Source organism: Lissotriton vulgaris, chromosome 7 (genome assembly GCF_964263255.1).
Source record: "Lissotriton vulgaris chromosome 7, aLisVul1.2, whole genome shotgun sequence".
In the NCBI taxonomy this organism is placed as follows: Eukaryota; Metazoa; Chordata; class Amphibia; order Caudata; family Salamandridae; genus Lissotriton; species Lissotriton vulgaris.
The window spans coordinates 829066709-829090325 of record NC_141695.1 but is presented as its reverse complement, the minus strand read 5'-3'; the positions used below and the strand labels follow the sequence as shown (position 1 = coordinate 829090325).

Below are 23617 nucleotides of genomic sequence, written 5' to 3'. Positions count from 1 at the left end.
CTTGGCACTAATGTTGCTACCTCTGGGGCCCGGGCCGCACCGGTACTACCAGGGGTTGCAGGGGGGAAGCCAGGATTCACAGCTGGAGGGCTGGCGACCCCAAAATGACGTCCATGTATTTCGTCCCCCTCTACCCTACTCTCCAGATCCTACAGAGGCTGGATAAGGCGCGAGTAAACAAGGAGTCAAGGGTGGGATAGAGTGTATGGAAGAGTTTCTCCATATATGACCTACATGTGAACTGCAGATGTCATGGGTGAGGGCCAGAGTTGTGCACTTACCTTGTTTCCGTCACTGTACCTATGCAGGAAACTTGAAGGAAAAGCAGTGAGGGCACAAACCAAGGCGGCCATTCGAGCTGTCCTGCAGGAGGTCATGCAAGGAATCACCTATCATATGATATCACTCTAAAAACTGTGGGCGGCTCCAGAGAGCATAGAAAGTGCACTGCTGGCAGCTGCAGGAAACCACAGTGACAGACCTCCAAGGAAAGCAACTCCTCAAAATGAATTTTCCGTAACATTGTAAATCAAGCATCCAAGTGGGTGGTGGTGAGGGAATCTTTTCCAAGAGAAGGTCTGGCCCTCACCTGAAGCCCAGAATGTCCAGGAAGGATGCCCAGATAGTTTCTGTTCTCCAGCCGCCTCCTATACATTTTGGGCATTGGTGTTTTTCAGGTGTGAATGTACAGCCGCAGAATGAGCCCTTGCAATGAAATAGCAGCTCCCCTGCAAGCAAGAATGAAGGTTTCTCTGTAATGAGGAAACACCCAATGGCAGTAACCTTTCTACGGTGAGTGCTGAGCACACACAAGTCAGGAGAGTGACACAAACACCCACCTGGAAGGAATCTGACAATCACCGAGGACCTACTGAGCTCTCCATGTGAACAAGGATCCAGACAGAGGCCGCCCTGCAAATCTCCAAAGACCCCCAACCACTGTGTCCGGCCCTCGGATACCTGAGGTGTCCACGTGATCAAAGTCATGAAGTCACTCCAGAGGTAGGAGCCGTCCAAGGCTCACGCATGCGCGGTGCAGATTCACCAAGTGTGTGCCAGAGAGCAACGACGCTCCCACAGGGGGCCCAGGGCAATCTTTGGCTCAGGTTCGCATGTTCTGCCACCCAAGCCAGGCGCTTACATGGAAGCGCCAGTTAAACATGTCGAGGGCGGCGTTCTGCATCCGTCAACAAGCACTCGACCTCTCCAGCTCGAGCCCTCAGCTAAGTGTGGCAGGCTTTCTAAAAGGGCAGTACTTTGATGAAGAAATAGCATTACTGCAATCAGGAGGTGTGGCATTTCCTGGGGATTGTGCTCAGCAGTTCAGCAAAACATCATGTTATTACATCACTGCAAGGTTCACTGGTGCACCCAAGCGTATTTCCAAGTGAGGATTCAGTTTTACCCCAGTGAAGAGAGCCGCGCCGCTCTGGTTCAACGTAAAGGCCAAGTGCAGTTACTTACACCCTCTCTCAGTACTTTAAAAATAGGGCCTCAGAATTATCAATGAAACCCTCTGAAAAAACACTTATTAAATTCCCGTTCTTCTGAGGCACCTGCTAACTGACGGAGAGTGCCTAAAGCACACAGGCAGAAATCAGAAGGCCTTTAATGAAAGCAAAATATCATGTCAGGAAGGATAGAAAAAAGAATGTAAAAATGTAAGGATTACATCTGCAATGCGGCTTTACCGAAACTAGGCCTGGGCAGAGTTTGCAGAGTTTGCAGAGTTCCGCTATGCAGAACTCCGCGAGGGGACCTAAAAACTCCATCCTCTACATAGAGTTCCACGAGTGCACTAGGTCACGTCATTCACACGGATTTTTAAGCGCCAGGTCTATGTCCTGCATGAAACATTAGCATGAGCGGCACCATGGCAGTGCAAGAGGGCGCTGGTTCTTTCTGCCGCTCGAGTACATTTCCTACTCGAGCTGCAGCTTCCTCAATACGAATGGGTCCAAAGTCCAAGGAAGTAAAGAAATAAAGGAGATTCGCAGGAATCTCCAGTACCCAGTGCTTTCATCTCACCTGGGTGGGCGGAGCTGCCTTCAGAGAGGCAGAGCTAGGAGGTTTCGGGTCCAGAAATGAGCCTGAAGCAGGAGCATTTGTTTCCTCTGGTCTGAATCCACAGATTGTAGTCTGAGAACGGGAAAAACAGAGGAGAGGCCAGTGGGTTAAGGCTGACGGGAGTGTACCCCATTTGGAAGTTTCCTCATTTGAAGTTTAAGTGTGTGCTGCTTCAGTCACCATTTCTTGCAGTTCCATTTGTTTTTTCATGCATTTGGAGTAAATCTCCGACGGTAGAACACATCTATGGCTTTAGCAGGCTGCAGAGGTCCTGCTCATGAAACACGCTGGTTTGCTGGGCCTTCTATGATAAAGCTCTTTTAGAGTAAACACACAGTGCACAGCTACCCATCTGCACAGGCTTGTGCTATGAAGGGGCCTATAACCAGCCAAGAAATCACAAAAACCTACCACCAACAGTAAAGGATGCTACAGCGCACGTGGCCATGAACACACTTTTCTAACTGAAAACGTCAGTCTGGTAGCTTAGCGGGCTAACGCGTCCACTGTAGGGGCCTGTGTTCAACCTTATGATCACAGGTTCAAATCCTGATGGTTCACTCAGCCTTTCATCCTTCTGAGGTCGATAAAATGAGTACCATAGAGTTGGGTAACAATAAACATCTGTTACTCAGCGCCAACAGATCGTTACAAATACACGTTATGTTATGTAGCATCACAGAAATGCACATTGCACCTAGGGCCTGGCTCACCACAATAACAAACACTAAGAAATAACATACACAAACTTTCAAAACAACAAATTAGGGCTATTTCCACATATTCAACACTGAACAAATATGCCACAAAGCTGGCTATCATCACACTCACGACAGTACAAGGCATGTCACACACTAGCATTAAACATGACATTGGTCTGACCTCCTACCGCTCACCCAGCGTGAATCATGTGCACAATGTAGTCAACAATTATAGTTCTCAACAGCACCCACTGCTGTGAAATACTGCTCATTGGGCAATAGGTATCTCAGTCACCCTAGAAGTGGCAAAGTCTTATGGCCTCAAACCTTAAAAAACCCACTTTCCAATAAATGTGGCATATCTGACTAACCGACAGAGTGGCAAAAGCAAAACACTCATAAGTGGTAAATCAGACTTCAGTCTCAGATGTGGAAAGTCACCGTGCGGCCAGAAGCACTACTCGGACGCGCCAATCATGGAAATATGACAAACAAATGCCCATAAATTACTGCCCATCGGTTGCACTGGACACCCTGCTTGCTGCTGTTCTGTGTGTTTTAGGATTTCACTTGCATCCTTTGTTGCCTCTCGGTTTTTCAGAACACACAGAACTGCATGTTAACAATATAGTAAAGCCCAAACAAACACTTAATAAAACTTCTATTGGAAGCTGGAGGGCTTTTTGTCCAATCAGCTCCCTTTGCTGGCTGGGGCCTGCCTTCAGGACCAAGGAGCTGCTGGGACAGGCACTGCCTGGAGCATCTGGGTGTAAATGTCTGGATCCAAGCCGTTGCTTAGGACAGTCAATGCAGCTTGGAGACAGCACCCGGAGGAGGCCTGAGGAAGAGTCCTGTAATTGTACAGCGACTGTTCGAGAGTTAGCTACTAGAACCTCTGTGGCATGGACATATACCACCAGTAGTTTGCAAGGCTCACAGTTTATATCTTTCATAGAACAGCTGGACTGCGATTGATAAAAAGAGCCGTCTAGCAAATCCGTGCCTCACCAGAAGCAGCGGAGTAAGGATCTCCCTTCACAACATTGTTGATTTTTTAACCTTCTTGTATTTTCTGACCGTGACTTTTTTCCTATAATTTTGCAAGTAAAAATATCTGGAGGAAGATTTTAGTAGGACAGAAAGGCACCACGCTTTTCACCCTCAGCTATAATCTCATAGTTTTACAATAAAGCATTGGTCGTGGATGGAGGAGTGAGGGAAAGAGGGTGGCATGGGGCAGCCCTGATGAGTCTTATATACGTATGTCTGCGCGTATACATATTCATAGAGCACGAGCCGAGCTAGCCAGCAATGGAGCATTCAACACGGGCAGAGCCCTGCATTATGGCTCAGGATCATGTACGATGAGGCAGGATGTTGGAGGGTGGTGACTTATTGCTTTTGTGCCTCACCCACATAGGCACAGTCTGTAAGCCTGGCTAGGTTTGTAACCATTGCCTGGCTAGCCTTGCCCAACTGGAGATCACCCACCTTTTAGAGATTTCAAGAGCATAAAAGGAGCAGAGGGCACATCCTCTGCTCAAAACTGACCATTTTCAGCCCAGGAGGAGTAAGTGAAATCCAGGCCTTTAAAGGACTATGCAGGTTCTACTCATGTCAGCATAAGAAGCTCAGTACACCACCTGGTCTCAGAGCCTACATGTTTGCCATGGCGCATGGCTGGCTGCACGCACCAGCCGGCATGTTTAGTTACTAAATTAATCTACATTTTGTTCTATAGCACAATATACAAATATTGGTGTCAACACCCTTTACAGCATAGGTATAACTGTGCAGTTGGAGGCAGATGTGTGTTTGAAGGTGAATTCATGTGGGCGGCAGGTTACATTCGTTCATCAAGATAAAACAAGGGCAATCGACCTTTGTCACTTAGAATAATTAATTCTGCAGGCAAAGCCACATACAGGGCTGCAGAGCTCCAAATACAATAGACAAACAGTAGAGATTTGCAAAATGTTCAGACGTTTCCTCTCCAGCCTAGACAAGAAAAAATGTTCAACATTTGTCAGATTTCACAGATTTTATTTTTTCATATGTACAGGAAAAAACATCTTAATGTGTCATATTTGTTCTAGCAAAATTTACATCTTTGGTATTACATTTTCCGGAAAGGGACATCAAATCGTAAAAGACTTTTAGAAGTTTTTAATCAAAAGATGAACTATTTGAAATGTAAGAGTGGGGAGGATTCTGAAAAGCTCAACAAATAACCTTGATAATACCTTTCTTTTATACATTGAAAATGTTGCTTATTGTTCGCTTTTTGGGGACATTTTTTCTGCCATAATATTTTTTTCTATCAGACTTCTCTGCACACGTCAGTTTGAATTATTCATTTCAAAAGCATCGAACACTTAGATAACACGCAGAGTCGTTGGATGGATCCTTGTAGTTAGCCAGAATTTCACCTTTTTAAATACATTTGCATGTTTTTAATCAACAGTTATTATAAGTTCAGTTAAAAACAATGAAGCCCTGCTCAGCTGAGCAGTACACGCCGTAGATGTATCATCTAGAACCGGCTAACGAGACCCATCTCGCTTCTTTGGCAGTCGCAAGGAATCTTGGGTACAGTGGTTTGCCAGTGAGGACAGAACTGAAGGGAAGGTGCAAACAGAAAGGATCTGAGAAGTTTATGAAGCCACTGAAGGACTTCCATTTGATGGTGCTTAGTGCGGTGGTAGTTCCATAGGTGTGGGGGAAGCACTGAAAAGGAGCGACCTCGTGCATTGCTGTAGCTGTGCATGGGGAAAGAGAGGATGACGGCTTCTGTAGCCTATCAGGATCATTGGAGGCCGAAGACAGCCCGCTTGTCACTTAAGATGACTGCTGGAGTGAAGCGCTTTACATGCTCTTCAGAAGTCTAAGGACATGAACAGGACTTTACAGAGACCCAAGGAGCTGGCGGGGAATTGGCGGCCATGACTTTTCCTTCAAAATACGTCCAGCAGCTGTGATCTGAACTTGTTGTGCCTCCCAACATGTTATTCTGTTGTTCAATGGGAGAGGAATTAGCAGTTTTCTTGCTAGTGAGGTGCAGTTACTAGGGGAGGAGCAGGCTACAAAAGGAAGCATGTGGTTGATGCAGATATTCCATGTTTTCAAGCCAGACCTGGAGTATCTTTACAGGTGGTTATGAGGGGAGGGTAGGACAAGGAGTGAAGGGAGCCAATGAGGAGAGCTTTTGCTGCACGCTTTTCGTGGTTGGTTCCAGTCTGCAAAAAGCCGCACACTGAGATGGCTGCCCGGAAGTAGCACAAGAGGCAGTGGAGAGTCTGAGTTCCTTGCTAAAGGAGAGAAGTCAAAGACAGACTACCTTCTCGTGGTCAATAACTCCACATTCCCCCTTTAACGTTTTTTTAAAGAAAAGACATGCAAGGACAAACAAAAGAATATGAAACAAAGTCAAGAGCGTTAGAAGTTGGCAAGCTGGGCAAACCATTTTTGCCTTCATAACCCTAAGGTCAGAACAAATCTGGTAAAGAAAAAAATGGGAAGGTAAACGCTTCAGCAGGAAAGATTAAAGGGGCAAAATCCTGAAAATTCCAAAATACCGAAAAACTGGAAAAAAGGTGATCAAACTGACACCTGGTGCTTACACATCACAAAAACATGTATATGACGAAACCCACACGGAGGCAGAAACAAGTGAAACAGACGCAGAATGTGGCCACTTGGGCAAAATTGTAACTGAACCAGAAGGAGAGCAAACTGTGCCTGATGTGAATCACAAAAGGAGGAGGGAGCCCACTGCCTGGTACACCAGCACACAACCAGCCCATGCGTGTGCCTGATGTTAGTAGGGACGATGAAACTCGACCCACAGAGGCGATGCATCCAGTGGGTCTCCAGCCTTTTCTTTAATGAGAGCTACTGATGTTTAGTGAAACTCATTGAGAGCTACTAATGTTATTAGTGGTGTAATAGGGTCCACATCAGACAAGATTACATTAGTGACCACAGTATGCAAGGGTGCTACCAGCAACCACCCCAGTGCACCAGGCATGGTTGACAGCAATGATGTAATGAAGGCTTTGTGCATATGCAATGCCTCTACATGGGTATTACATACCGGCCATAGCAGCAATGCCTCTGGTACTAAGGTAATAACATTTGTAAAAGTCTCCAAAGTGCCACATGATTTATCAGTCACATATAAGCTTTACATATATTTTGAAAATTCAGCCATTTAAATTCAAATATCAGCTTATGAATTCTGAAAATAGTCACATTTTCATCTCGAATGTATAATCTCAATTTTGGTATATGTATATTAATTCAACGAAGCAAAAGCATCTATTGTTAATAGGCTGGGCTACACTCAGGAGAGCTACTTGGAGGTAGCTGGAGAGCTCACAGTAAGTAGCTCACTGGCTACTCGTTGGAGAAGCCCAGCTAATGAGAGCAAGCATCTGGGCTTGCGTGGCGACCCATCCCCCGTAAGCAGTGCAGTATGAGTCGCTTGACTAAGAGTAAGGTAGGCCTGCTGGAGAGAGCCCTGCAGATGTTTGGGGATGATGCCTTCTCATGCCTGCGGTTGCCTAGGCCTGGCCACCAGCACAGAGAGTATGTATGGGAGAGGGGATGTTGGGACAGGATGTTCCCTAATCCCTACATGGTAAATAGGCATGTGCCCCTACCCTCAATGCCCGACCACACGCTAAACTGGCATTCTGATTTAAAAAAAAGAATATTATGTGTCACTGGAGCACACAGAAGTCTGCTCATTATAAATATTGTTCTAAAGAACAAGTCTTTGCGTTTTCTTTCACCACTTTTTTATTGGATAATCTTGATTGAAAAGTGCAAGCGTTCAAATCCATCTGTCAGCCGGCACGTGTTACTTCTGTAAGAACACTTTCTCAAGGCTGCAATATTAACAAAATACATTCTGCAATGCTTACATTGTCTAATAAAAACGAGTATAAATCCAATTAGGCCCACAAAAACCCGGGCAAGAAAGAAAAAGTCCGTAGACATGAAACACCGATCCACAATCCAGTGAAGGCAGGTGAGATGGTGAGAAGGAGTGATCACAAAGTGATGAAAAACACAGTAGCCTGGTGCATGATAGAAGTGCGCCCACCATGCAACCCATACATGTGTGTGTGATCGAATCCATCCAATGCTCTGTGGATAAAAGCAAACACTGAAGACTAAACACCTGAGGAAATCACAAAAAGATAAAGTGCATCCCTAGTCCATCGCCGGAAAACTATAAACGAGCGTTCAGGAAGGGAAATACCTCGAAGAGTTCTGGTTGTTGACAAGTCCAATACATGTAACGAGAGCCTATTCCAAAGCTTTTCTTGTCAGGAAGGTTGCTAAATGGAGTATGTACGAGTTGCATCGTGGGCATACTAAACCCTCCTGAAGTTGGCGAAGATGAGTCGGGGCAATCAGCCTGTACTGTGTGTTTCATAAAAAGAGACACAGAAACATGAAGAAAATAACATCAATGTCAATAACAGAGAGTGGTAAAACAACTGTTGTTTAAATCAATTTTCTATACATGATGTACTCTTTCTAGCTAATCTGGTGTGGGACATCCCAGCCAAGGTCTGGTGCGGGAGACATGTCCGCTCCTCCATGCCTAGTCATCAGACGGTTCTCATCCTTTCATTACTCCTTCTCGGCCTGCAGCAGCAGCAGAGTCATGAAAAGCCTTCCATCAAAGTCCTACTCTGTGTTCAGTGGAGGGCCATGCTGAGGAGGTTAAGAGATGCAACAGCATAAAGAAGCTACAGGGGGCGCCAGTGAGAAGGTGCACAAGCAGTGGGATGAAGAGACAACCTATTGCGGGGAGCATCAATGGAGGGATACCAAATTGCCGTGATCCTAAAAATAATGGTGTTGAAAGAGTGAACAGTAAATTGATGGGTGTGGGTATGACAGCTCAAACACTAAATCGCCCATTTTCAAGTGATGTACGTCAGTACAACGCGATCATTTTGATCGCGGTACTATACAACACGGTTTTCACAACGCAAGTCGTTACAACGACTTGCATTGGAGGGCGCTGGATTGTGGATTAGTTTAATTTTCTATTCCAACTCCAGCCCACGTAACAGTAGGGAATGTGTTGGAATAGAAAATCAAACTATTTCTTAAGCAAGAGCACCATCCAGCGCAAGTCGTGGTAATGACTTGCTTTGTAATGGCTGCGTCGTAAAGGTTGCGCGGTGTAAACACCGCGTTGTAAAGGATGTTTCCATTTTCAAGCATACAGCAATTACCAATGGTTTGGATCAGGGTTCTCCAAAGTAGGTCGTGGAGGGACAAATACATTTTTAGAGTATCCCCATTTAGATAAATGTGGTTATCTTAAATATCTGGCATGGATCTTGCCCTCTAGTACCGACTTTGGAGATCCTGGTTTGGATTAAATCAAGAACCTCCAATCCAGAGTAAGTGTCAGTGGGCCTGACAAATACAAGGGTTTTCGGCCTTGGCTAATTACTAGTGGGTCTGATGAATTCAAGCATTCCCGTCCTTCACGGTTATGATATCAGGAAGGCGAGGTGTCCCTACATAAAAAGAAAAGGCTGGGCTTATGAGAGGAGCTTTCAAGAGGGTGTTTGCGATCCGAGGACAGTGATGGGAAAAACGTGGAAGTACTATGAGAAGGGTGATTGGACTGCACGAAGGACTGACTAAAAAGCACAGGATAGGTAGGTGTTTTTAGCTTCCTAAGTCCCACAGTTACTGGAGTGTGATTTCATCCAAGGAGTTATGGTCACCACTCATACAAATGAAGGCTGCCAACAGGTGTTGAAGAATGAGCCTAGGAAAGAAATGTCATTTGCCAAAGCCAGGGCATTATTGCTGACGCATGTGTGACATGTGTCCGCGTTACAGGCAGCAATAGCATTGGTATATCATTCTTGGACCTTGAGTACATCTAGTGCATTAGAGTTTCAAAGAGCGGAAGATTTGAATTCAGAGATGAACCCAGCTGAAGGGGAGTATCCTATGGAATACTCTGGGCCGGTACCTTGGGGACGTGGTCAATGTGCTAAGAGAATGGTGGGGGGAAGGGTCATGAAAAGAACTGGGGGCTGGGATCATAACGTGTCCAGCGTGTGGAGCGTGTTGAAATATTCAATGCACTAGACTTATGAGACATCATTTTTCATATTTCATTGCGATTTCAATCTACCCCCTCCCTCATCGTTGGATAGAAGTGGTAGGAAGAAAGTGAATGAAGCTAAGTTACAAATTAAACAAGCTGATGGGGCATGAGTTACAAGTGTCTGAGGGCCCGATTCACAGAATGAACTTAGACTAATTCCTAAACTTACTACTATTTGGTATTCACAGAATGCACTTACTACTTTCGGGATTCACAAAGTGAACTTACTACTTTCAGGATTCACAGAATGAATTTACTACTTTCGGTATTCACAGAATAGATTTAAGACTACTAACTTTACGTCCACACTCGGGCCGTAAATTCCGGCCCAGAGGCGGAGTTTCCGGCTTGGGGGCAGAGCTTACGGCCTGGAGGCGGAGCTTCCGGGCCAGAGGCGGGGTTTGCAGCTTGGAGGCGGAGCTTCCGGCTCAGAGGTGGGTATTTAGCCATGGCTGAAATCTCCACCTCTGGGCCGAAAGCTCTGCCTCCAAGCCGTAAGCTCCGCCTCCGGCCCAGAAGCTCTGCCTCTGGCCCGTAAGCTCTGCCCCCAAGCCGGAAACTCCGCCTCCGGGCCGGAATTTACGGCACGAGTGCGGACGTAAAGTTAGCAGTCTTAAATCTATTCTGTGAATACCGAAAGTAGTAAGTTGATTCTGTGAATCCCGAAAGTAGTAAGTTCACTCTGTGAATCCCGAAAGTAGTAAGTGCATTCTGTGAATACCAAATAGTAGTAAGTTTAGGATTTAGTCTTAAGTTCATTCTGTGAATCGGGCCCTGAGTTACAATCTCAATGTTCAAGGATACACTGTGAGTCCATGAAATGTCACTTTAATGCAAGAAACAATCTCAATTGCAACAAAGCCCTCTGATGATAAACTGCTGTTTCAATAATTGATTGATAACGTGTCTTTCAGTCAAAGAAATGAAGGATCTGGGGCCTTATTTATGAAGGCCTTGCGTCAGTTTTGCGCCGCGGGTGCGTCACTTTTTGTGACGCACCAGCGGTGTAAAAAATGCGCCTCGTTGCGCCATATTTAAAAAGTGACGCATCTAGGTAGATGCGTCACTTTTTAAACCCCTGCTCCACATTATACCTGCGTCAGGTATAATGTATGCAGAGGGGGCGTTCCCCCGCAAAAAGCCTCGTAATAGTGACGCAGTGAAATCTATGAGATTTCACTGCGTCACTTTTAGGACGCTGTTGCGTCAAAATCTTGCGCCTGCCTCAAAGCAGGCGTAAGACTGACGCAAGCCCTTTCACATGGGGCTTTCCCCATGTGAAAGGACGCATTGCTGGAGTTGCGTCACTTTTGTGACAAACTCCAGCAATGCGTCACTTTTGCGCTTACAGATACGTCAGAAATGCTGACGTATCTGTAACTCCTTGCGACATGATTCGTCATACATTAAATATGACGCATCAGGAATGTCGTAAGGAGTGCGCCGTGAAAAGTGACGCATCGCTGTTTTCACGCAGCGATGCGTCACTTTTCATAAATGAGGCCCCAGGAAAGGTGTAAGGATTTTGTCAATAATAATAACGCGGGCATATGTTGGTGGAGACCTGATCCGTGTTAAATTTAAGAAAAGCTGAATAAATGACTAGTAGAGGAAGAATGAGTAAATACACTGATGCAGTAGTGAAATGAGGAAAAAGATTTACATTAACTGTTATCCCAGCATATAAAATAATAGATACATACATTACATTGCTTATCAGATACAGGATCAGCAAGCCAATGTTCTTTAGATGATGGACATCCTGCATCTGAAAGACTGCTTACCCTTCCTGAATAAACTTCCTTGGCGGTCTTGTGAGGTGCTCTCATTGGTCGCTAGTAGCCGGGTTTAGTTTATGCTTATTGGACTTCCTTAACCTCTGAATGAACCCCTAGGAGCTGACCCTTCCAGTGGCTTTCTTTTCACATAAGTTTCTAATGTCTATATGTCAAAAGAGTGAGGACCCTTCCTGGGTTCTATTAAACAGGGAAGTCTGTTTATGGTTCCCATTATTTCCCACGCATACACAGAACCAGGTCAGGAAGTCGCGCCTTCTCATACATCGCTCATGAAGCGTGGAGCAGCCTCCCACTCCACGACAATCAGGGCCTCCTCTCTCGCTTGAATCCCACCAGAAGCTGAAGGCCTGGCTTTTCACTTAATCAATCTACCCTAGGCAGGCACACACACCTGATCAGCACCAGGAGGGAAACAGCCATTACAACGCAACTTCCACCACTCACTACCATTACAATGAAACTTTTACAACGCAGGATCCATTACAACGCATGCCATTACAACGCAGATGCCATTACAACGCAGATGCTATTACAACGTAAGTATTTAATTTAATTTTAACCCCTACACTATCCAACAATTACCCTACCGTTGCACCCCCTGGAGTTAGAATAGTCATTTTAACCCCTACACTATCCAACATTTACACTACTATTACATTCCCATTAATTAAAATTAAAATAAATACTTACCCATACTTACGTTGTAATGGCATGCGTTGTAATAGCATCTGCGTTGTAATGGCATGCGTTGTAATGGATCCTGCGTTCTAAAAGTTTTGTTGTAATGGTATGCTTTGTGAATGTATGCTTTGTAACGTCATACATTCCACCAGGATACCCTAAGGCGGAGGTCTTCAAACTTTTTGATGCCGAGACCCCCTTGTAAAACCTTTTTAGGCGTAAGGACCCCCTTCCGAGAAAAGTTTCTAGAAACTGGTACTCCTCATCATCAACTTTTGACAACCATAAATGCGCCTGTTAGACCTCATCACATCCCTCCATCATTCATCCACCCACACTTTCACACATCCATTCATTCACCCTTTCATCCATACATCCATCGTTCATCCATCCACCCTTCCATCCATACATCCATCCTTTACTCATCCACCCTTCCTTCCATCCACCCATCATTCATCCACCCACCTTTTCACACATCCATCCATCATTCATCCATGCAACCTTTTATCCATTCATACATCCATCCACCCTTTCATCTTCCCATCCATACATCCATCCTTCATCCATCCACTCTTTCATTCTCCCATCCATCATCCCTCCACCCTTTCATCCATACATCCATCCACCCGCCCTTTCATCTATCCATCTACCCATCATTCATCCCCCCACCTTTTCACACATCCATCCATACATCCTTCATCCGTCCACCCTTTCATCCCTCCATCCATACATCTATCCTTCACCAATCTATCCTTCATCCATCCACCCTTTCATCCTTCCATGTATACATCCATCATTCATCCATCCACCCTTTCATCCATCCATTCACCTATCATTCATCCACCCATCTTTTTACACATCCATCCATCCATCATTCATCCATCCACCCTTTCATCCATCCATCCTTCATCGGTCCACCCTTTCATTCTTTCATCCATACATCTATCATTCACCAATCTATCCTTCATCCATCCACCCTTTCATCCTTCCATCCATCATTCATCCATCCACCCTTCATTCATCCATTCACTCATCATTCATCCACCCACTCATCATTCATCCACCCACCTTTTCACTCATCCACCCACCTTTTCACTCATCATTCATCCCCCACTTTTTCACACATCCATCCATCCATACTTCCATCATTCATTCATCCACCCTTTCATCCATCCATTCACCCATCCTTTACCCATCCACCCTTCCTTCCATCCACCCATCATTCATCCACCCACCTTTTCACACATCCATCCATCATTCATCCATGCAACCTTTTATCCATTCATACATCCATCCACCCACCCTTCCATCCTCCGATCCATACATCCATCATTCATTCATCCATCCACCCTTTCATCCATCCATTCACCCATCATTCATCCACCCATCTTTTTACACACCCATCCATCCATCCATCATTCATCCATCTACCCTTTCATCCATCCATCCATCCTTCATCCGTCCACCCTTTTATTCTTCCATCCATACATCTATCCTTCACCAATCTATCCTTCATCCATCCACCCTTTCATCCTTCCATCCATACACCCATCATTCATCCATCCACCCTTTCATAAATCCATTCACCCTTCATTCATCCACCCATCTTTTTACACATCCATCCATCATTCATCCATCCACCCTTTCATCCATCCATCCTTCATCCGTCCACCCTTTCATTCTTCCATCCATACATCTATCCTTCACCAATCTATCCTTCATCCATCCACCCTTTCATCCTTCCATCCATGCATCCATCATTCATCCATCCACCCTTTCATTCATCCACCCACCTTTTCACACATCCATCCATCCTTCAGCCTTACATCCATCCATCCATCCATCCACCCATCATTCATCCACCCACCTTTTCTGTGCCTCTCTCATGGGGGGGGGGGAGGGGTCAGTATCTCTCTGCGTCGTCGTCCTTCTTCTTTCCCGCTCACAGGAGGGCATCCCTGTGCCTCCCTGCTGGGGGCGGGGACGTGTCATGGGACCCACAGCTCCAGGTGCGCAACATCCATTGAACTCAAAGGGCTAAACTACAGCTACTCCCCCAGCCAGCCTCCCCCACCACCCCCCCCAGCTCCCCCCAGCTCGTGTATGTGAGCCAGGCTGAAACAGCTTCAGGGACACACACACAGTCACACCCAAGTACTTGAAAGGTCTTTTACCTGTTAATGAGGCGTTGATGTTTTTCACACCTCGGTGTGAATTAGGCCTCCCCGTGAGCACCCTCAGCCCAATGCCAGGAACTGCACTCTGCAGAATCTGCGACCCCCTTCCCAGGACTCCACGACCCCCCTGGGGGTCGGGCCCCACAGATTGAAGACCGCTGCCTAAGGGGTGATAGTGAGCTTTACAAATACACATAACATAGGATAGCTTTTCATATAGAGGATTTTTTGTGCGTGCAAGGATCTCCCATTGCAAAATTACAGGTAGGTAAAGAAAGTTGTAGGTCACTGGCGGAAAATGGCATTTCACAATAGGGCATGCATGCAATTATAACAGCAAAGGAGAGGATACGCTGATTCAGGTTACAGTGTGCTGTCTGTTGTGCGGTGGTTTTAGGCCATAACTACCATATCACATTTTAGTAAGCAGGTACATAAGGAAAAGATGTTGCCTTAGTGTTTCCGTAAGTGTTGATGCCGGATGGCCTCCTTTCTCTTGATGGGGTACAGCACCACCAAGGTACTGACACTGCTATTGCACTTATCTCCTTCTAACTTTTATACATCCACCCCGGATTTATTGTCCTCGTAAACTGTGTTTTTAGTGCCACGCTTCACTCTAGAAATCTAAACACAAGAAACTGGTTTATGGTTGAAATAAAGATACTGGATCCTCCCGCCTGAATTATGACTAGCAAATGATGTGCCATCTTGAGCCTTACAGTAAAACGAACAGTAACAAGCATTTACAATGCAATGGTTTTGCCTTTGTTAAAGTTAGAGCTATTGACATTGCTCTTGACATTATATTTATTTATGTTTTTTTAACATAAATAAATGGCATTGCCATTTACAATGCCACTAGCTTTATCTCTCGCAAATGACACACACAAACACACACAGAGCCCCCCCACACACACACCCATACAGAGCCCCCCCACACACACCCACACAGCCCCCCACACATACAGCCACACAAAGCTTCCCACACACACAGCCACACAAAGCTTCCCACACACACAGCTACACAGAGCCCTCCACACACACCCACACAGCACAATTGGCCAACTTAAAAGACTGCAGTACCTGCAAAATCAAGCTGCGAGACTTATCTATAAAACACCTAAGTGGGAATCGATTAGACATGGACTAGAGACTCTGCACTGGCTGCCTGTGGAACAGAGAGCCACTTTTAAGGTGGGTTGCATTGTGTTCAAGGCTCTGGAGGGTAAGGGCCCCATGTTCCTTAGATCACTACTGCGCAAATATACACCTTCGCGCAGTTTGAGATCAATCCACAAAGATCTACTTGAGGTCCCTCGTTTCAAAAAGAAACGTCAAGGGGGCAGCAGCTTTCAATTCTTAGCCTCCTCATTGTGGAATTCCCTCCCCTTGACTCTGCGACATAGCAAGGATCTCCTTGCTTTTAGGAAGGCATTTAAAACTCTTCTTTTTTCCCAGGCCTACTGTAAAAAATAATTGTTTTTCTTTTATGCACTGTTATGTTTGTTTCTCTCACCAGCGCCAAGAAGCCCCAGGGCGTATGCGCGCTTAACAAGTAATAAATAACATAACATAACATAACATAACAAGCAGGCAACAGGGGCACACGGAGGCACAAGCAGTGGGTGCATCCGTGGAGCTGAGTGGTGGGTGCATCGGTGGAGCTGTGTCGGTGGAGCTGTGTGGTGGGTGCATCGGTGGAGCTGTGTGGTGGGTGCATCGGTGGAGCTGTGTGGTGGGTGCATCGGTGGAGCTGTGTGGTGGGTGCATCGGTGGAACTGTGTCGGTGGAGCTGTGTGGTGGGTGCATCGGTGGAGCTGGGTGGTGGGTGCATCGGTGGAGCTGTGTCGGTGGAGCTGTGTGGTGGCTGCATCGGTGGAGCTGTGTGGTGGGTGCATCGGTGGAGCTGGGTGGTGGGAGCATCGGTGGAGCTGTGTCGGTGGAGCTGTGTGGTGGCTGCATCGGTGGAGCTGTGTGGTGGTTGCATCGGTGAAGCTGTGTGGTGGGTGCATCGGTGGAGCTGTGTCGGTGGAGCTGTGTGGTGGCTGCATCGGTGGAGCTGGGTGGTGGGTGCATCGGTGGAGCTGTGTGGTGGGTGCATCGGTGGAGCTCTGTGGTGGGTGCATCTGTAGGGCTGTGTGGTGGGTGCCTCGGTGGAGCTGTGTGGTGGGTGCCTCAGTGGAGCTGTGTGGTGGGTGCATCGGTGGTGCTGTGTCGGTGGAGCTGTGTGGTGGGTGCATCAGTGGAGCTGTGTGGTGGGTGCATCTGTGGAGCTGTGTGGTGGGGGCATTGTAGAGCTGTGTGGTGGGGGCATGGTAGAGCTGTGTGGTGGGTGCCTCGGTGGAGCTGTGTGGTGGGTGCCTCGGTGGAGCTGTGTGGTGGGTGCCTCGGTGGAGCTGTGTCGGTGGAGCTGTGTGGTGGGTGCATCGGTGGAGCTGGGTGGTGGGTGCATCGGTGGAGCTGTGTCGGTGGAGCTGTGTGGTGGCTGCATCGGTGGAGCTGTGTGGTGGCTGCATCGGTGGAGCTGTGTGGTGGCTGCATCGGTGGAGCTGTGCGGTGGGTGCATCGGTGGAGCTGTGTGGTGGGTGCATCGGTGGAGCTGTGTTCTGAGTGTAACATACTTGACTTGGGACCACTTAGCAGAGTTGTAACTAACTGCTCCCCTACCCAACATATGTCAGAGGCAAGTTATACATCGGTAGTCTTAAATGTAATAAAGACAAAGTTTGATAATGGCAATATCATACTGGAAAATGTGGACTAAATAACAATACGGATTACTAAATTAAAACACCAAAGCTTTTATTGGCAGTTTATTTCCTTGAAGTTTCTCCACATCTGATTTACTTCCTTACAAGCACTTTAAATGAACTCACCTACAAACGGTCTGGAGAAGGTCTTTAACAATAGTGCTCTCAAGGATGCAGCGTTTCTATAGGTTCAAAGGGACACAGTTACTGACAACTGAGTGAAGTAAAGACGACGGCAAGCGTTTCAACATGGACTTCATTCTGGTGGTTGCCAATGACAAGGAAAATTTTCAAGGCCTGCCTCTGCATAATGTGATCAGGTCCTGACAACGTTTTCCATACAACTCACCATTCATAGAACGGACACTTCTACCTTCCAAATTAGCGACTTGAATGATAAATCTTCATCCACGGGCATTACCATGAACAGTTTTACACTAACTTTAGATTCTCCAGATAAGTAATGAGAAACAGGAAAGTGATCTTCAAACTTCTTCACCTTGTACAATTCTTTGTGTAATCGAATGAAGGGCGAGATTCCAATAAAATAGACTAAATAATAGGCACTTCTTTTTTTGGGGAAATCTTGTGCATTACCATATCTAATTTGATTACAAATAAGAAGGGGATTTAGGCACACAGAGACATAGGACCAGAGGATGAGTGTAACCCGCAAAACACTTGTAAAGTGTTGTCGTGGAAATGAATGAAAGTAATTGGGCGACCAAAAGCTAAAACTTTGCACTAGTAATTATAACTTGGAAATGTCAACACAATACAGAAGAAACATCAAATAAACTTTGTGGAAATGGTCATCATTGCTCCTGTTGAGGTGTCGGAGATTCTGAACTCAATTTGTATGGTGACAGCATTCCTGTGCGGAAGGGAAAATCTTCTGAGTGCACTTAACTATCTAGACCATAGGTCCCAAATGTTACAGACGCTATAAAACACAAACTCCTTGACTGCTGAAATATTAAATAATTACATTGTTTTTATGTAACTCAGTATGTAATACCATTTCCATTCCATTCTATGAACTTTATTTCGGTCATCAAAGCCAATAAAAGTGCATACAAATAAAATACAAAGTATGTCATTGATAATGTTCTTTTGATGCGGGTTCTACCGGAATAGAAATTCTTAAGGATTTGTTGAGAGCAAGAGCACGAGGAATCTTCACAGACGGAATGTCCATTCTAAACATGCAAAGGGTGCTTCCATTAACTCCAGCACATGCTTTGCAAAACTTTAAAGCAGAAGCTCCAACTCGCAAGCATAGAGTTTCACTTTTACCTCTGCCCCTCCTTGCTCAATGACAATCAACGCTCTCTAAAGTCAGCCTGCTTAAACCGAAGTACAATAGCACGATAAAGTGCTCTGAACAGAAAAACCTGCAGTGTCTAAGCGCACACATTGAGCACAATTCAAAACACGAAACAGTAAGAAACCAGGCAGAGATAAGTCCCAGAATGCAGTTTTAAAAGGCTATGGCTGATTGGGTTGCATAGAGCAGGGGGCCCCTTAACAGCTAAGTAAAGGATAACTAAAATGGAGAATTTCTTAAAATACTGAAGGGTTATATTTTAAAAAACACAGCGAAAGGACACTGGCTGCCAACTAAAGCCCTGTTCCCAACCAGATGACTAAAACATAATCCAATAGCAAGCTCGTCCTTCACATGGGCTTGAGATAAACATATTCCTTCCCTTCCGAAATACTATAAGCACATTATGTTTTCAGGACATTGTTTTCTTGCTGCTCACTGCCATGATCTAATTTATGATTTCATCTTTATTTTTTCAAACCACACCTAAGCAAGGAACACAATGCATGCACGTACATAAAATGCTACGCTATTCATCTGAATCTATAACATACCACACAAAACTTCAAAAATTAAATTACGTCGCTCCTTGTCTCAGGAAAGGCTTTAGCCAGGCCTAGGTTTTTAGCCACCAGTAAATTGCATGGTAATCACACCGTTAAATGAGAATCTTCAACCCGATATCAATGTGGGAGCAACGGGACGGGACAGTCAGCTGAGCAGCCCTAACCGCGAGAGCCAGATCGCCGGAGCTGCGCCTCGGGGGTACCACACGGCCCGACAAAGCTAGGCCTGAAGATCTGACCCAGGAGCCCGGCGGTGCAGCTGAGTGCAGAAGCGGGTGAAAGACATTGTCCAGGCGCATGACTGAGCTGGCGTGGAGCCCCGGAGGCACTGAGGCGATGGACGACGGGGGGGGGGGGGGGGGGGGGGGGGGGTCTGTATCTGGTGGAACACTCCAGGGGCACCACGCAGACGGCATCATCGGGAGTCTTCCCACTGCGGGAGAGAGGGTGGACGCCTCAAAGAACGGGAGTCTCCCTGCGGTCACACTGGACGCAGCTGCGGGAGGAACCACAGACAGACAGAACGGCGGAGCAAGGCGGCGCGAACCTGGGCCCCCAAAGACGGCAGCGGCGCCTGGATTCGGCGGACAAGTCTAGGGCCTAAAACAAGCGGGAGGGGGAGCAATAATAAACCAATTTACTCGAATGTCATGATTATATCATTATGTCCCTATATTATGCGGGCCTCCCCGCTGCCATTTCCGTAATCTTACCGAGTGATTTTTCAAAACGCGTGCTGCATTGTATTCTCCCTGCCGAGTGTCCGTGAAGTCTAGAGTCCGTCAGACTCTATGTTTATCCCGGTCCGATCACGTGGTGTATGTTGTTCTAGGTGAAAAACTAAAAACTAAGGACGGACTAGCGAGATATCTGACTAAGTCTATGAAAACTCTTGTCTATGAAACTCGTGTTGCAGTTAGTTTATAAATGATAGTAACCTGCTGTTTTAATCTATGGTGAGCCTGTGTTGAATGTACAGGAGCAGAAGACGGGCACCTAAACAAGCGGGAGGGGGAGCAAGGGAGGTGCCGGCAATGCCGGACCAGACTCGGGGGCGTTCCCGGCGTCGCGTGACGTCGGCAAAAGCCAAAGAATGTCGGGAACGCCCCCGTGTCTGGTCCGGCATTGACGGACAGGCCCCTCGTCCAATGGCTAGGCTCCATTTACGGAGCCAGCCAATGAATGACGAGGGCCGACCCAAAGCACACTACAGTTCTCATCAGGTTTTCGCCTGCGCGAAAAAGATGCGCAGAGCGCATCTTTTTGGCGAGGCAAAACCTAAAAAGGATGAAATCAACAAAGACATGCAGAGGGACAACTAAGAATTCGAGTGCTTCGAAACAATCTCCATGCAGGCTACAGCTGAGAAACTGAGCAGAAAAAGCCCCCATCTTCGTACGGTCAAAATGGGGTTCTTAGCTGAATTTTATACAGCATTTTCATCTTAATTTACTCAAAATGTTATAGAACTCTTCGACACGATCATGAAAACCTTAGAAGCTACACATAATTTTCTTCAACCTGTGATTACCATGAGTTTGACATTTAGTAAGCCTCATCTTAAAGGAAGCTGCTCGAGACCCACGTTGCTTCCGAAAATCTATCCCAAAATAAAAGGAATACATTCACGAAATAGTTCACAATAGCCAGGCAAGGTTAAATCTTGACCACAGTGCATTTTTCACTGCACTTCTTAGATCAGAAATTGCTGGACATGGTCAAGTTAACCCCTTGTATGCTCATGACGGAGCCGCTCCATCATGAGCATCGGCTGAGCTGTGCTCATGACGGAGCGGTTCCGTCATGGCCCTGCCGCCGCGCCTGCGCGGCGCTGATTTTGCGCCTGCGCGGTGCGTTCTATTAAGCGGGCGGGTCCATGACGGAACTGCTCCGTCAGGAGCACAGCGCAACTGCGGCTCGTGACGGAGCGGCTCCGTCACGAGCATGCGAGCACCGCTCGGGCCCCCCCCCCTAGCGCTGCAGCGGAATTGCCGCCGCAGCGAAGGGGTTAATCAGGCACTACAACTGTTGTGCAATCTGATGCAGAAAGGATGAACATTTAGGGCCACATGTATCAAACTATTTTGCATTCGCAAATGGTGCGAATTGCTAAATTTGACCGTTTGTGAATTTAAAATAGCCTTTCAAGATGTATGAAAGGCTTTGGCAGTGCGTTGTAGATAATCACATTTTTTTTAAAATACCTAAAATTGAGACTTCAAATAGGGAATCGCGATTTGCAATTCTCTAAGCACATGTACAAAGAATTTTCCAAATGCAAACTTTGCATTTAGGATACCATCGGCTTCAGGTCTATGGTATGATGTGCAATTTTTGAAAATGCAAGAAAAATGCATTTTTCGAAGTGCCATTTAGTGCGCACATGTGTGCACTTTACATGTGCACTATTTCTTTGGGGTGCTTGTTTGGACCTTAGGCCCCCGGGCAACCTTGGTTTTGTATTATCTTATTTGCCATTGCCAATTAGGTAATTGTAAATTAGGTGATGCAAAACCATTCGCACCTCTGGGCCTTTAGGCCCATAGGAACGAAGGGAGTAGCATTACCTAATAGCGATTGCAACTCTGTAGGAATCGCTATTAGGTAATCGCTATTTTCTTACATACCGTTTTCCATTCCTTAAATAGCGATTACCTAAAGTAAACTATTTCAGGAATGCAAAAATAGATTTTTGATACATGTGGCCCTTAGTTCATTAGAGGGACGTGTATCTTACAACGTGTACAAACTTTCTATTAGCAACTTGAGAATTTGTTTGGAATTTAGACGTTAATCTCACAGATTAAACAATGGTAGAAGGTATCCTGTTAGGAAGCTTGCTGCTTGAGGGACCGAGCGAGCCAGTCGGTCACTGTGCCCTGAGGACGCACGTGTGTTGTGGCTAGAGGAAATGTCATAGAGAGAGGTATTCTTCATGGTTGTCATTTATCCTGCTTGCAGACTAACAAACACCCTCATTTCAAGCATCTGCCTGGTTTAACTTCCACCCGCATGCAAGGTCTCTCTCTGTACATGATTTAGTGAGGGCCCATAACTTTCCCTAGACCCCAGTGCCTTCTGCTAAATGTCCATTTTTCATTTGCATGGCCATGCAGGTACAACATTCTTTGTTTGTAGCACTGGCTTCTACTGATCTCTATTGCAAAAACAAAAAGCATTGGCAAAGCCAATAGGCCTCGCCTATGCAAGAGTTATTGGCTTTGGCAATGCGTTTGGACACTAGAATGACTTGTTCAGCAAGGCTAAATGTTAATCAGTGAAGTGGGTTGGGGTAGACTGGGGTAGGATGAAATGGAGTAGGGTAGATTGGCGTAAAGTGGAGTGGGGTAGAGTGGGGTAGAACGGAGTGGGGTGGATTGGGGTAGATAGGAATGGAATAGATTGGAGTGGGGTAGACTGGAGGGGGTAGATTAGCATGGTAGATTGAAGTGGGGTAAATTGGTGTGCAGTGGGGAAGTTTGGATTGGAGTAGACTGGTGTAAATTAAAGTGGGGTAGATTGGAAAGAGTGTGGTGGGGTGAGTTGGGGTAGATTGGAGTTGGGTAGAGTGGGTAGACTGGAGTGGGGTAAATTAGCATGGTAGATTGGAGTGGGGTAAATTGGGGTGGAGTAGGGTAGATTGGGTTGAAGTAGATTGAGGTACATTAAAGTGGTGTAATTTGGGGAAGAGTAGGGTGGGGTGGATTGGGGTAGATTTGAGTGGGGTAAATTGTGTGAATTATAGTAGGGTAGAATGAAATAGAGTGGGGTAGATTGGAGTAGTTTGGAGTGCAGTAGATTGGGGAGGAGTGGTGTATACTGTGGGAGTGGGTTAGAGTGGAGTGGGGTAGACTGGGATGGGGAGGTGTAGATTATAGTGGGGTGGAGTGGTAGATTGAGATAGAGTGGGTTACATTGGGGTAGATTTAGGTGGAGTGGGGTAGATTGGAGTGGGGAAGAATAGAGTGGGATATAATGAGTAGAGTGGTGTTGTATATATTGGGGTAGATTGGAGTGCGAAAGATTGGAGTGGGGGAATGGAGTAGATATAATTGGGGTAGATTGGTGTGAAGTGGAGTAGATGTTGGGGTTGGAGTTGGTAGATTGAAGTGAGGTAGACTGGAGTAGAGTGGGGGTGATTGGAGCAGAGTGGAATAGAGCAGAGTGGGGATAGATAGGAGTGGAGAGGAGTATATTGGAGAGGAGTGAGGTAGATTAGGTTAGAGGAGAGTGGAGTGGAGCAGATTGGAGTGGGAAAGATTGCGTGATTATGGTTAGGCAGATTAGAGTGAAATTGGGTACACTGGAGTGGAGTGGGGTAAATTAAAATGGAATGGATTGGGGTATACTGGATTAGGGTGGATTAAGGTAGATTGGAGTTGATTGGAGTGGA

General features: G+C 46.2%; 1 protein-coding gene across 17 annotated transcripts in view; it reads right to left on the bottom strand.

Annotated features, from left to right (window-relative positions):
* Positions 1-23617, bottom strand: part of GCGR (glucagon receptor) — a 522801-nt gene that overhangs the window by 417886 nt on the left and 81298 nt on the right. For 3 of the 17 annotated variants that reach the window (XM_086931134.1, XM_086931139.1, XM_086931146.1), the window contains exon 1: positions 961-1231. The exons of 6 other annotated variants lie outside the window; for them this stretch is intronic. The gene's annotated coding sequence lies outside the window, so the exon portion shown is untranslated. Of the gene's footprint in view, positions 1-281; positions 1252-23617 lie in introns of those variants that run through there. 8 more of the 17 variants (XM_086931138.1, XM_086931144.1, XM_086931131.1 and 5 more) reach the window with 7 other exon arrangements.